This window comes from Lactuca virosa, chromosome 6, assembly GCF_052849685.1.
Source record: "Lactuca virosa cultivar CGN04683 chromosome 6, Lactuca_virosa_CGN04683_v6, whole genome shotgun sequence".
In the NCBI taxonomy this organism is placed as follows: Eukaryota; Viridiplantae; Streptophyta; class Magnoliopsida; order Asterales; family Asteraceae; genus Lactuca; species Lactuca virosa.
In genome coordinates, this window is record NC_136431.1 from 52,365,298 (window position 1) to 52,375,547 (window position 10,250).

Below are 10,250 nucleotides of genomic sequence, written 5' to 3' on the forward strand. Positions count from 1 at the left end.
TATTGTGTTTTTGATTCATTAGGATAATACATATAATCACATGTGATTAGATATATTTAATCACATATGATTAAAGTTGAAAAAAATCAATATCTGAATCGAGAACATGATAATCAATCTTGTCCACGTAAATCATATGTGATTGGATACATATAATCACATGTGATTATATTTATTTAATCAAATATGATTTATGTGGACAATATTTATTTTTACGGTTTCAATTCAATAATTGGTCTCGTGTATTTAATCACACGTTATTATATATAATTAATCACATATGAGTTATGTGGACAAGATTTGTTTTGTATACTTGATTTAATAGTTGTTCTCATGTATATAATCACATTTGATAATATATATCTACTCATATATGATTTATATAGATAATATTCTTTTCTTTTTTCATATAAACTAGAAAAGATTCCCCCGTGTTGCGGGGGTTAGAAGGTATTGCTTTGTAAAATACTATGCTGAATTGCATACTAATAGGAGGTTATAGATTAACCATATGAATTTTTTTGTGAAAATAACTTAACTTAAAGTAAAATCAATAAATTGTTAATTCTTTTATCTCTACCTTCAATTCTCTTTTGTGTCACCACATCAAAAGGATGTGCGTAGGAATGAAAATAGTAACAGAGCATCAAATTAAGGGAGTTCCCCTGTGGTTCAGACCATTTTTATAGAACTGGATTCAACACCTCATTTGTTGAATTATTGTTGCTTCTTGGAGATGGACATGGTGCATTATGGTGAAGATGCCCTCTTAATTTCCTCCTCAAATTTGGATTTTTGAACTTTATTGGTGCATCAGGTTTACATGTATTTCCGGGGCAGTGGACTTGATAACCTGACCATAAGCAAAAAAGAAAGAAGTCATGTGAAAGTAGGATGTCATAATTGGTGGATACTTAAACTATGTAAGCCTTATTTGGTACAGTAACAAACTTGGTCCAAAATTAACCAAACAATTAGTAAATAGAATAAAAAATGGAGAAATACAGATAACATGAACTACAAAGTAAGTTACCTTAAAATTTGAAGAAAATCCATAGTGAAGTTGGTCAAACTGTGAATAAACTGTAACCTAATCATTAGCCAACAAAATGTAAAGAAACCAACAAAATGAACTTAAATGATGGCATATACCTCTCTCCCAATAGGAAATCCAGGAGCCATAAGTCATACAACAACACCAACAATCAAATATCCTCCTTTTGTTGTATGGGCACAACTGGAGCATGCAGCCTATCCCCCAACATAAGATTCCCACCTGTACCAGAAGGCATCAAAACATGAACAACATGGATATCATAATATAAGCAGAAAGATAATCGTGTCATGCTATAATAACCTAAAAATGCATGTTGATAGATCTGTATGGTGTAGCAAATTATTGGCTTCTAGGCATTCGATTAACGCCTAAAGTAGTTTTCCATCAGGATAGATTCAAATTGATAAATATAACCGTCAATGTGTGTTTTGGTTAGGGTCATTAATTAAGTAAATAAAAGAAAGTTGCTTATACCATGCAATAGATGACATATGTCACATATTGACATTATTACCCTCTATTAAAAACAATGTTAACTATTTTCACAATAAATGGTCATCTTGTGGATATTACCAACAACCGACTTCTAACTATTAAGAGAAAGGACAATTTTGTAAATTCAGAGTTAGTAATGTGAAATAGATGAAGAAAAATAACAATATTGGCAAACCTGGGCATTGCTATGCATAACTCATGAAGCGACTAAATTAAAAGCTTTTCATAATGTTTGGTATGATGGAAATTGTCCCTGTGGTTCTATTTTGTCGCAAGAATCACCCCTGATTAATATAAACAAAATATTAAACCCTTAACTAATATTTCTTGTTTTCAATTTTTATAAGATTATGTATTGTGTGGAAGTCTGTGGGCCCACACAACTAATAACTCTAGAAACGGAAAGAAAAAAATATCAAATATGGGTAATAATGGTCAATTTACAGGCCCAAGTTAAACATACCTTGTCAGCAACTGTAAGATACTCCACAAGTGCCTTGTGTAAAATAGAGAGATCCACTATTCCTTTCTCCAAAACTGGCTGTTTTTTTTTTGTAGATTTAGCTTTGAAATTATATCCAGTAACCTGTTATTCATTAGTGTGGTGTCCTACCTTTAGAATATGAACGATTCCAATATAATAGGATAGAAACCAAATCATTTAATAAATTTGTATTTACTATTTACCAACGTTCTTTCAATGTCGGTTGTTACTGGTATTATAGTAGTTTAAAACTATAATAATAATAATAATAATAATAATAATAATAATTACTAGTATCGTCACCATTAATATTACTTTTGTAAATTTGGGCTTTATTTGAGGCCTCCTTTCCAAGAAAAATGACTATTTTTGGTCCATGGGTATGGCTTACTTTTGCAATTTTAATCCCAAAATAATAGTCATTTTACTTGGAAGGACCAAAAACCTCAAATAAGGACCAAAATTGTAAAAATCGACAACACAAAGAAACTAAAAATGTAATTTACTCTTATAACTATTATAATTATTACTATTGGTTCCAAATATTGCAAAATTAAAATAAAATTTTTAAACTAAATTTGAGGATAAATACTAAATAGCATTACCAAAACACCAGCCAGCCATATCCCATAGCTTTAGACGATATTCCCAATATGCTTCTACAATGCCCAGACCCACGTGACACATCCACATCAGTTGCACCTAATCTTCTTACACCCTAAAAAACTCAATCCTTATCATAAAAGATCACAAAATGAAAAATAGAAATATCGGAAAGAAATTAAATTAATCAACTGGAGTAGTCGTACGGGTGAGGGTGTCGGGATTCAGAAAGGAAGCGAAGCAACTACCTAGTAGAAACAGAGAGAGTCTTCTCAAATAAAATCACATGAAAGAAAGATAGAACAACTACAGAAAAGCAACATAGGAGGAACAAAAAAACATTTAGGAACAAAACAACCAAATTACGGAAGCGGACACCCGCTCTCCTTCACTCATTGTCAACGTCGTCTGCTTTTGGCCTACAGGTTTGGATAGAAGTCGAAGTAGATACAAAGAAAAAAGAAAGCGTACCTCCAAAATAACAACGGATGTAGGAAAATAAGCTTATCAACCCCTATTGTTGATCTAAAAAGAGTTAATTTCTTTGAGGACTTAAATCAAACAATTGGTGTGCAACATTAATCCATATTTCAAATGAGCAAAAAACATAGGCAATTCAGAACTTTGGAATCCATATTTGAAAGTTTACCTCATTGAAATTTTGGATTTGTGTATTAGATAATTGTGGTGATGGTGGTTGGCAGTCTTCTTTCCCAACGGTGATAGAACCAATCGACTTCAAATTATGAGTTGATTTTGCTTGTCCCTGCCCAATCGATTTTGTTGTAATGGAATACACACCGGTAGAGTGTGTAAAGATCAGAATTAGAGACAACGAAGATGATGCTTTTTATCAGAATCAAAACTGAAGAAAAACCTAGAATAGAAACTTATCTGATTAGAGGGGTAGGGCACCAATTGATAACTTCATCAGTAATCACAAAGAATCGTTCATTGCTTGTCTCCTGCTTAATCAAAGACCTTTGGATACACAATAAATGGGGGAGGGTTGTTACAGGCTGTCGATGAGAGTCGAGAAGCCACAACCGGACGACGACGGCCTTGGCGATTTCTTCGTTTTCCTCTGCGATTTGTTTTTGCTCCACCGATTACGAATGGAATGGTCAGAAGTGGCGGAGCCAAGAAGAAAGAGCATTGTAATAAGAATGGATTTAATCGAGGGAGAAAGATAACGACTGGTCTGTTAGGTAAAATATGAAAGGTTGAAAACATGTGGCTATGCATGTGAAATAAAAGAATCAAATTCAAACTGAAAGTTGGAAAATAAGTGGTGCATTCAACATGTTCAAACTTGAAGTTGGTAGACTTTAAATTGGTTACAACTCTTTCTGTTTTCACATGGCAAACATTCACCTATATATATGCATGTATGTTTTGCATATTTGGTGTGCAAAAACTTGAGAGAACATCAAGTGTAGAGTGTCAAGCCAATTGTAATCTTGTGAGTTTTAATAAAATTCTCTAGTTGCAGCCCGTGGACGTAGAATTTGCACCGAATCCGAACCACGTAAAATCCTTGTGTTCTTCTTGCTTTATTTTCGTGAGTTTGTGTGTGTGTGATAGTGTGTTTCCGCTGCGTGTACCCGGTCCGGTTCCTAACATGGTCTCCATGGCGGTGCAACATCTGATTGGGTGGGAGAGGCGGTGGAGGGAGCAACCGACTCAAAACAAACGAAAATAATGTGGCAAATTGTAACAAAAAAAATAAGGGGCCAAAAATACAAAAAACATAAATTTTTGTGGCCAATTTCAGAAAAGCAAAAGTTCACTGTGCATAAGCGTCCTCACAATTTATTATATATATAATCATATGTTATTTGATACATATATTCACATGTATTAAATGTATTTAATCACATATGACTAAGGTGGACAAAGAATAATTATTTAATTGAGAATGCAAAAAATGAATCTTGACCACATTAATCATATGTGATTAGATACATAAATCACATGTGATTATGTGTATTTAATCATATATGATTTATGTGAATAATATTTAATTACATAAATCATATATGATTATATGTATGTAATCACATAAATCACGTCTGATTAAATACATATAATCACATTTTATTTTATGTATCTAATCACATACTTTATATACACAAGATTTTTTTTATTAATTTTCGACTCAATAATTTGTATCATGTATTTAATCACATGTGATTATATGTATCTAACCACATATAATTAATGTAGACAAAGAACAACTTTTGAATCAAGAACGCAAAAAGAAATCTTGTGCACATAAAACATATGTGGTTAGATACATATAATCACATGTGATTTAATGCACGGAAACAATAATTGAATCAAAAACGCAAAACGAATATTGATTAATGAATCATATGTGATTAGATAAATATAAGCACATGTGATTAAATACAAGAACAAACTATTGAATCGAGAATGCGAAAATGAAACTTGTCGACACAAATCATATGCGATTAGATACATATAATCATATGTGATTTATGTGGAAAAAAATTTCTTCGCGTTCGTGATTCAATAGTTGTTCTTGTATATATAATAATATGTGATTATACGTATTTAATCACGTATGATTTATATGGAAAAAATCGACTTTGTCCATAAAAATCATATGTGATTAGATACATATAATCACATTTTTGTGTTTTTGATTCAATAGTTGGCCTCTTGTATTTAGTCATATGTGATTAAATGTATTTAATCACATATTATTATTTGGAAAAGATTTGTTTTCGTGTTCTTGATTCAATAATTGTTCTCGTGTATAAAATCACATGAGATTATATGTATCTGATCACATATAATTTTTATAGAGAAATTCATTTTTGTTCATATAAATCATATGTAGTTAAATACATATAATCATATATGATTAAATACACAAGAAAAAATATTAAATTGAGAATGCGAACATGAATCTTTTGAACATAAATTATATGCGATTAGATACATATAATCATATGTGATTATATGTATTTAATCACATATGATTTATGTGGATACAGTTCGTTTTCGCATTTTCGATTATCTTCAAATATACGGTTGACCTTATCCGATTTAGACCCAACTAACTATATATTATCCACTAAATATATTGATATTATTAGCCTATTTACAATTTATCATTGATTTCCTATATTAATAATTAGTAAAATTAAACGTAATCCCATTTTATAAAAATAATCGTAAATAATTTGTTTGAAAAAAATGCTAATCTTTCAGCATTTAATTGTTTGAATTCCCATAATATATTTATACAATTATAAGTGTCTATGAATCAAGGCTTATTTTTAATTTTCTGTCATTTTTAATTTTTTTAATAAATGCTAAAGTAGTTAACATTTCTCCACTTTATGAAAAGGTATTCACAAATTAAATTCATATATAAAATAGTTGTAGTTTAATGATGCCTGACACATCATATATACCTTTGCAAAGGATGGAATAGTTTGAAGATATTGAATATATGTGTGTTTGGTTTTCTTACATCATTTTGAAGACCGTGGAAGACATTTGTATTTGCAAATTCATGTTCCATGAATCTGCACAAATCATTGATCAGAATGTCATAAACCACAACATCATGATCTAGTTTTGACTCTTTTAAATCTCGACACAAATTCATTGCTTTCTTGTGATAATTTTTATAAAAAAACCATCAGGCCTCTTTGAGACATTTTATCGAACAGCTTTAGTGCATCCAACTTCACTGCTTTGTCGATCATAAGCTCAGCCATTTTGTTAGCACTTTCCACCTCCCTTCTTTACAAAACGACTCCACCAAGATAATATATGTTTAAACATCCGGAAATACTCGTTTTTACCTCTACAAATAGCAATGAAAATAAAAAAATTGATATTTAAACACTCTTTATTGCATTTGATCGAACATATTGAGTGCAACAACATTTATAACTACCCAACCATAAAGAATAAAAAACTAAAGTAATTGACAAATCTGTGTTTGTGGCTTCAAGCAATGCTTATTTGACACAACACGTACTCACTCAAATTACCAAGATTATACCAAAAATAAAATAGCATTGAAAACTGTATTGAAAAGATAGATATTTGTGATAGCATTCTCTTCATTTTCTACTCCAAATCGCTAGTTTAGAGGAAGTTAAAACATAAGTTCAGTTGAAATTTCAAATTTAAAGTCAATGAGCAAAAGCTTAGTCGATGCTTGCTCACCTGGGAGGGGCACTTGCGATATTCTGCCACAATTGCTAAGAAACATTAATGGATTCCTAATAAATTGGAAATTTCTATCCACTGGGAACATAATCGGAATGGAATAAACAAGAAACTAACCAGTAAGTGTTTCCGTTTTGATAGATGTGTTTGTGTTGGCTCTACAACGATGAGAGATTCATAACAGCGACAATCGGTGAAACGAGATCCGATAGCATATGATAGCAGGTGAAACGAGATCGAAAATCATATCGCGAAACCGACAAGAGAGTTTACTGACAAACCAAATCGAGAAAAGTTTTTGTCCGAGAGAAGAGACGAATGATTCCGAAGGCAGGAGTAGAGGCGGAGGGAGGTGGTGGTGGGACTAGGGTACGGATACATGTATGTGGAGTTTGTGTATTTTTATTTGTAAAATATGTTCTCAAATGTTCTAACGGAAAACTGTTCTTATTAGAACATAACTCAATATATATATATATATATATATATATATATATATATATATATATATAAAATGGTTATATGCAAAACAAAAAACCCTAAAAAAAGGTTAAAAATCATAAAAATGCATAAATAAATACTTAGAGATCACAAATCTTTTTTGTTCGACTTTATATTCTTAAAAATCACAGCTTTTTTATAGATTCGCTGAAAAAAATTAAAAAAGCGTTTTTTTTTATTTTCCTTTTTTTTATTATTTTATTAACTTTTTTATTTTTTGGATTTTTTTCAAAAAAAAAATTTAGCGAAATTATACAAAAACTTGCGATTTTTAAGAATATAAAGTTAAAAAAAAGATTTGTGATATCCAAGTATTTTTTATGCATTTTTATGATTTTAGGGTTTTTTGTTTTTCATAAAACCTATATATATATATATATATATATATATATATATATATATATATATATATATATATATATATATATATATATATATATATAGAAGGGTTATTTGGAAAACAAAAAAACTCTAAAAAAACCCTAAAAATTATAAAAATGCATAAAAAAAATACCAAGACATCACCAAACGTTTTTTTGAATTTTTTTTTTTATCAAAAAATCGCAGCATTTTTTACAATTACGCTGAAAAAAAAATAAAAAATTAATTTTTTTTTTTTTGAAAAAAAAAATTTTCAAAAATTTTTTTCAGCGATTTTGACCTAAAAGTTGCGATTTTTTGATAAAAAAGTTTTGTGATCTCTAAGTATTTTTTTTATGCATTTTAATGATTTTTAGGATTTTTTTAGGGTTTTTTGTTTTCCATAGAACCTAAACCTATATATATATATATATATATATATATATATATATATATATATATATATATATATATATATATATATATATATATATATATATGTGTGTGTGTGTGTGTGTGTGTGTTTTTTTTTTTTTTAAATATAACATGGTAAAAAGAAAAAATCTCACTTTCTCTCTCTCTCTCTCCCTCTCTTTATATATATATATATATATATATATATATATATATATATATATATATATATATATATATATATATAGAGATCTATATATATATATATATATATATATATATATATATATATATATATATATATATATATATATAAAGAGAGAGAGCTAGGTTCAAGTATTCTAACTAATTATTGTATGAATGAAGGATTAATTGTGGACCAGTCAAAATTTGAAATATATTAAATAATTAATAAATTATGTAAATGGTATAATAGTAATCTTTACTCTTTTTAATTTTAGTAAATATTGAAAACCTTTAATATCCCCTTTAAATTAGAAAATTTAGTTTAAAACCCTACAAATCACCCACTGGTACGTATCCTCCTCTTTGCCCCCACCTAGATAACCCTATGTCGACAACAAACGCCTCTGCATCATCCCTCACCAACATCTCTTCATTGCTGAAAATTCTCATCAGTGAAATTTGTTGACCCATATCTTCACCTTCGTTTGTAGTTGCTAAAAACATACACACTGTTGGGTCAAAATTATGGTTTATATTTTGCTTTTCTAGTTGATTGTATTTTTCTGTAATGTTTTATGAGTTTACGGTCAGGTTTACGGCCAGGTGGGTGTTTACGGCCGTAAACAAGCCGTAAACCTTGTTTACAGCCCAATGGGTGTTTACGGCCGTAAACCCATTTACGGCCGTAAACCCATTTATGACCCATATTCCCCAAGTATATATATAGGTGTTAGGGGTGAGCAGTAGAGAATGAACAAGAGGAGCTTAAGTGTGTGCATTTGAAGGTGTTCTACAGAGAGAGAAAAGAGAGTGTGTGTTAGTGTCTGTGAATCTTGTATCCGGATTTTCATTCATATCAATACATACAAGATTCATCATCTTCTTCTTCTCCTTCTCTTTTATTTGATCTGACATCATCCGTTTGATTGGGATTCCGCACCATTAAACGGATCTGATTGATACACAAACAGATTAGGGACTTACAATTGGTATCAGAGCTTGGATTGTATCAGTCATTTTTGTCAGATCTGGAGCTTATTTTATCTTATTTTTGAAAAATTCCTGCGTTTTTGGATAGATCTCTGAAAATTAGGGGGTTTGTTCTTCGTGTTTTTCATAAAAACGGGTTTTTGATCGAGTTTTGGAGCAAAAAGGGGCAAAAATCGTTGTTTTTGGTCGTAACCAGCGAGGGGGTGGCGGCGTTTACGGCCAGCAGCTAGGGTTTCCGGAGTTTACGGCCCCGGAGTTTGCGGTCCGAGATTACGGCCCTCGGAGTTTACGGCTCGCACGTGTACGGCTCGGTTTGCGGTCCTCGGTTTGCGGCCAGCGTCACATAGGGTCCGAAGTTCGGACCTCGTCCTCGCATCCTTGCATCTTAGCTTCCCATTAAAAATAAGGAAACGATTTTGGGGAGTGTCGAGGATCGAACCCGCGACCTTTGGTTCATCAGCCTCCCGCCTTACCAGTTGATCTAGATTGGTGGATGTTACATTCCTTCCCTTTTTAACTTAAATACAATATCCTCGATTCCAAATTTCGCATTCTTGACACTTTTAACCCAAAATTCAATTTCTTTCATTTTTAAATTACATTTTCATCCAAAAATTTTAGTTTTTTAATTTTTGACTTTTATTTTTGACTTTTTACTTAAATTTTTGACTTTGACTTTTAAAATTTGACCTTTGACTTTAAACTTTGACTTTCTCATTTAACTTTTAAATTTTCAAATTTAGCTTTTCGGTTTGACTTTTAAGTTTGACTTTTGAGTTTGACTTTTTAAATTTGACTTTTGAGGTTGTCTTTTGAGTTTTTAGTCAAAGGGCATATTTAAAAAAAAAACAATGAGTTCTTCAAACCTTCCGGTCAATGAAGTTTCATGTTCTCAATCTTGTGAAACTACGATTAAATTTCTTCGGGAACAAATTGATTTATTAA

At 30.6% G+C, this 10,250-nt stretch overlaps 1 long non-coding RNA gene across 10 annotated transcripts; it reads right to left on the minus strand.

Annotated features, from left to right (window-relative positions):
- Positions 1-539: 539 nt before the first annotated feature.
- LOC145120056 (uncharacterized) lies at positions 540-7,275 on the minus strand. Of its 10 annotated transcripts, none has more exons than XR_013714103.1 (9): positions 6,972-7,275; positions 6,852-6,874; positions 6,145-6,483; positions 2,642-2,754; positions 2,016-2,138; positions 1,728-1,836; positions 1,153-1,276; positions 1,034-1,083; positions 540-853 (listed from the first exon to the last, which is right to left on the minus strand). It is a non-coding gene; the product is annotated as an uncharacterized LOC145120056 (long non-coding RNA). The 10 variants fall into 10 exon arrangements; XR_013714104.1 differs by having other exon boundaries at positions 6,852-6,886; XR_013714105.1 differs by lacking the exons at positions 6,145-6,483; positions 6,852-6,874; positions 6,972-7,275 and adding exons at positions 2,846-2,887; positions 3,111-3,164; positions 3,289-4,705.
- Between the last annotated feature and the right edge of the window lie 2,975 nt (positions 7,276-10,250).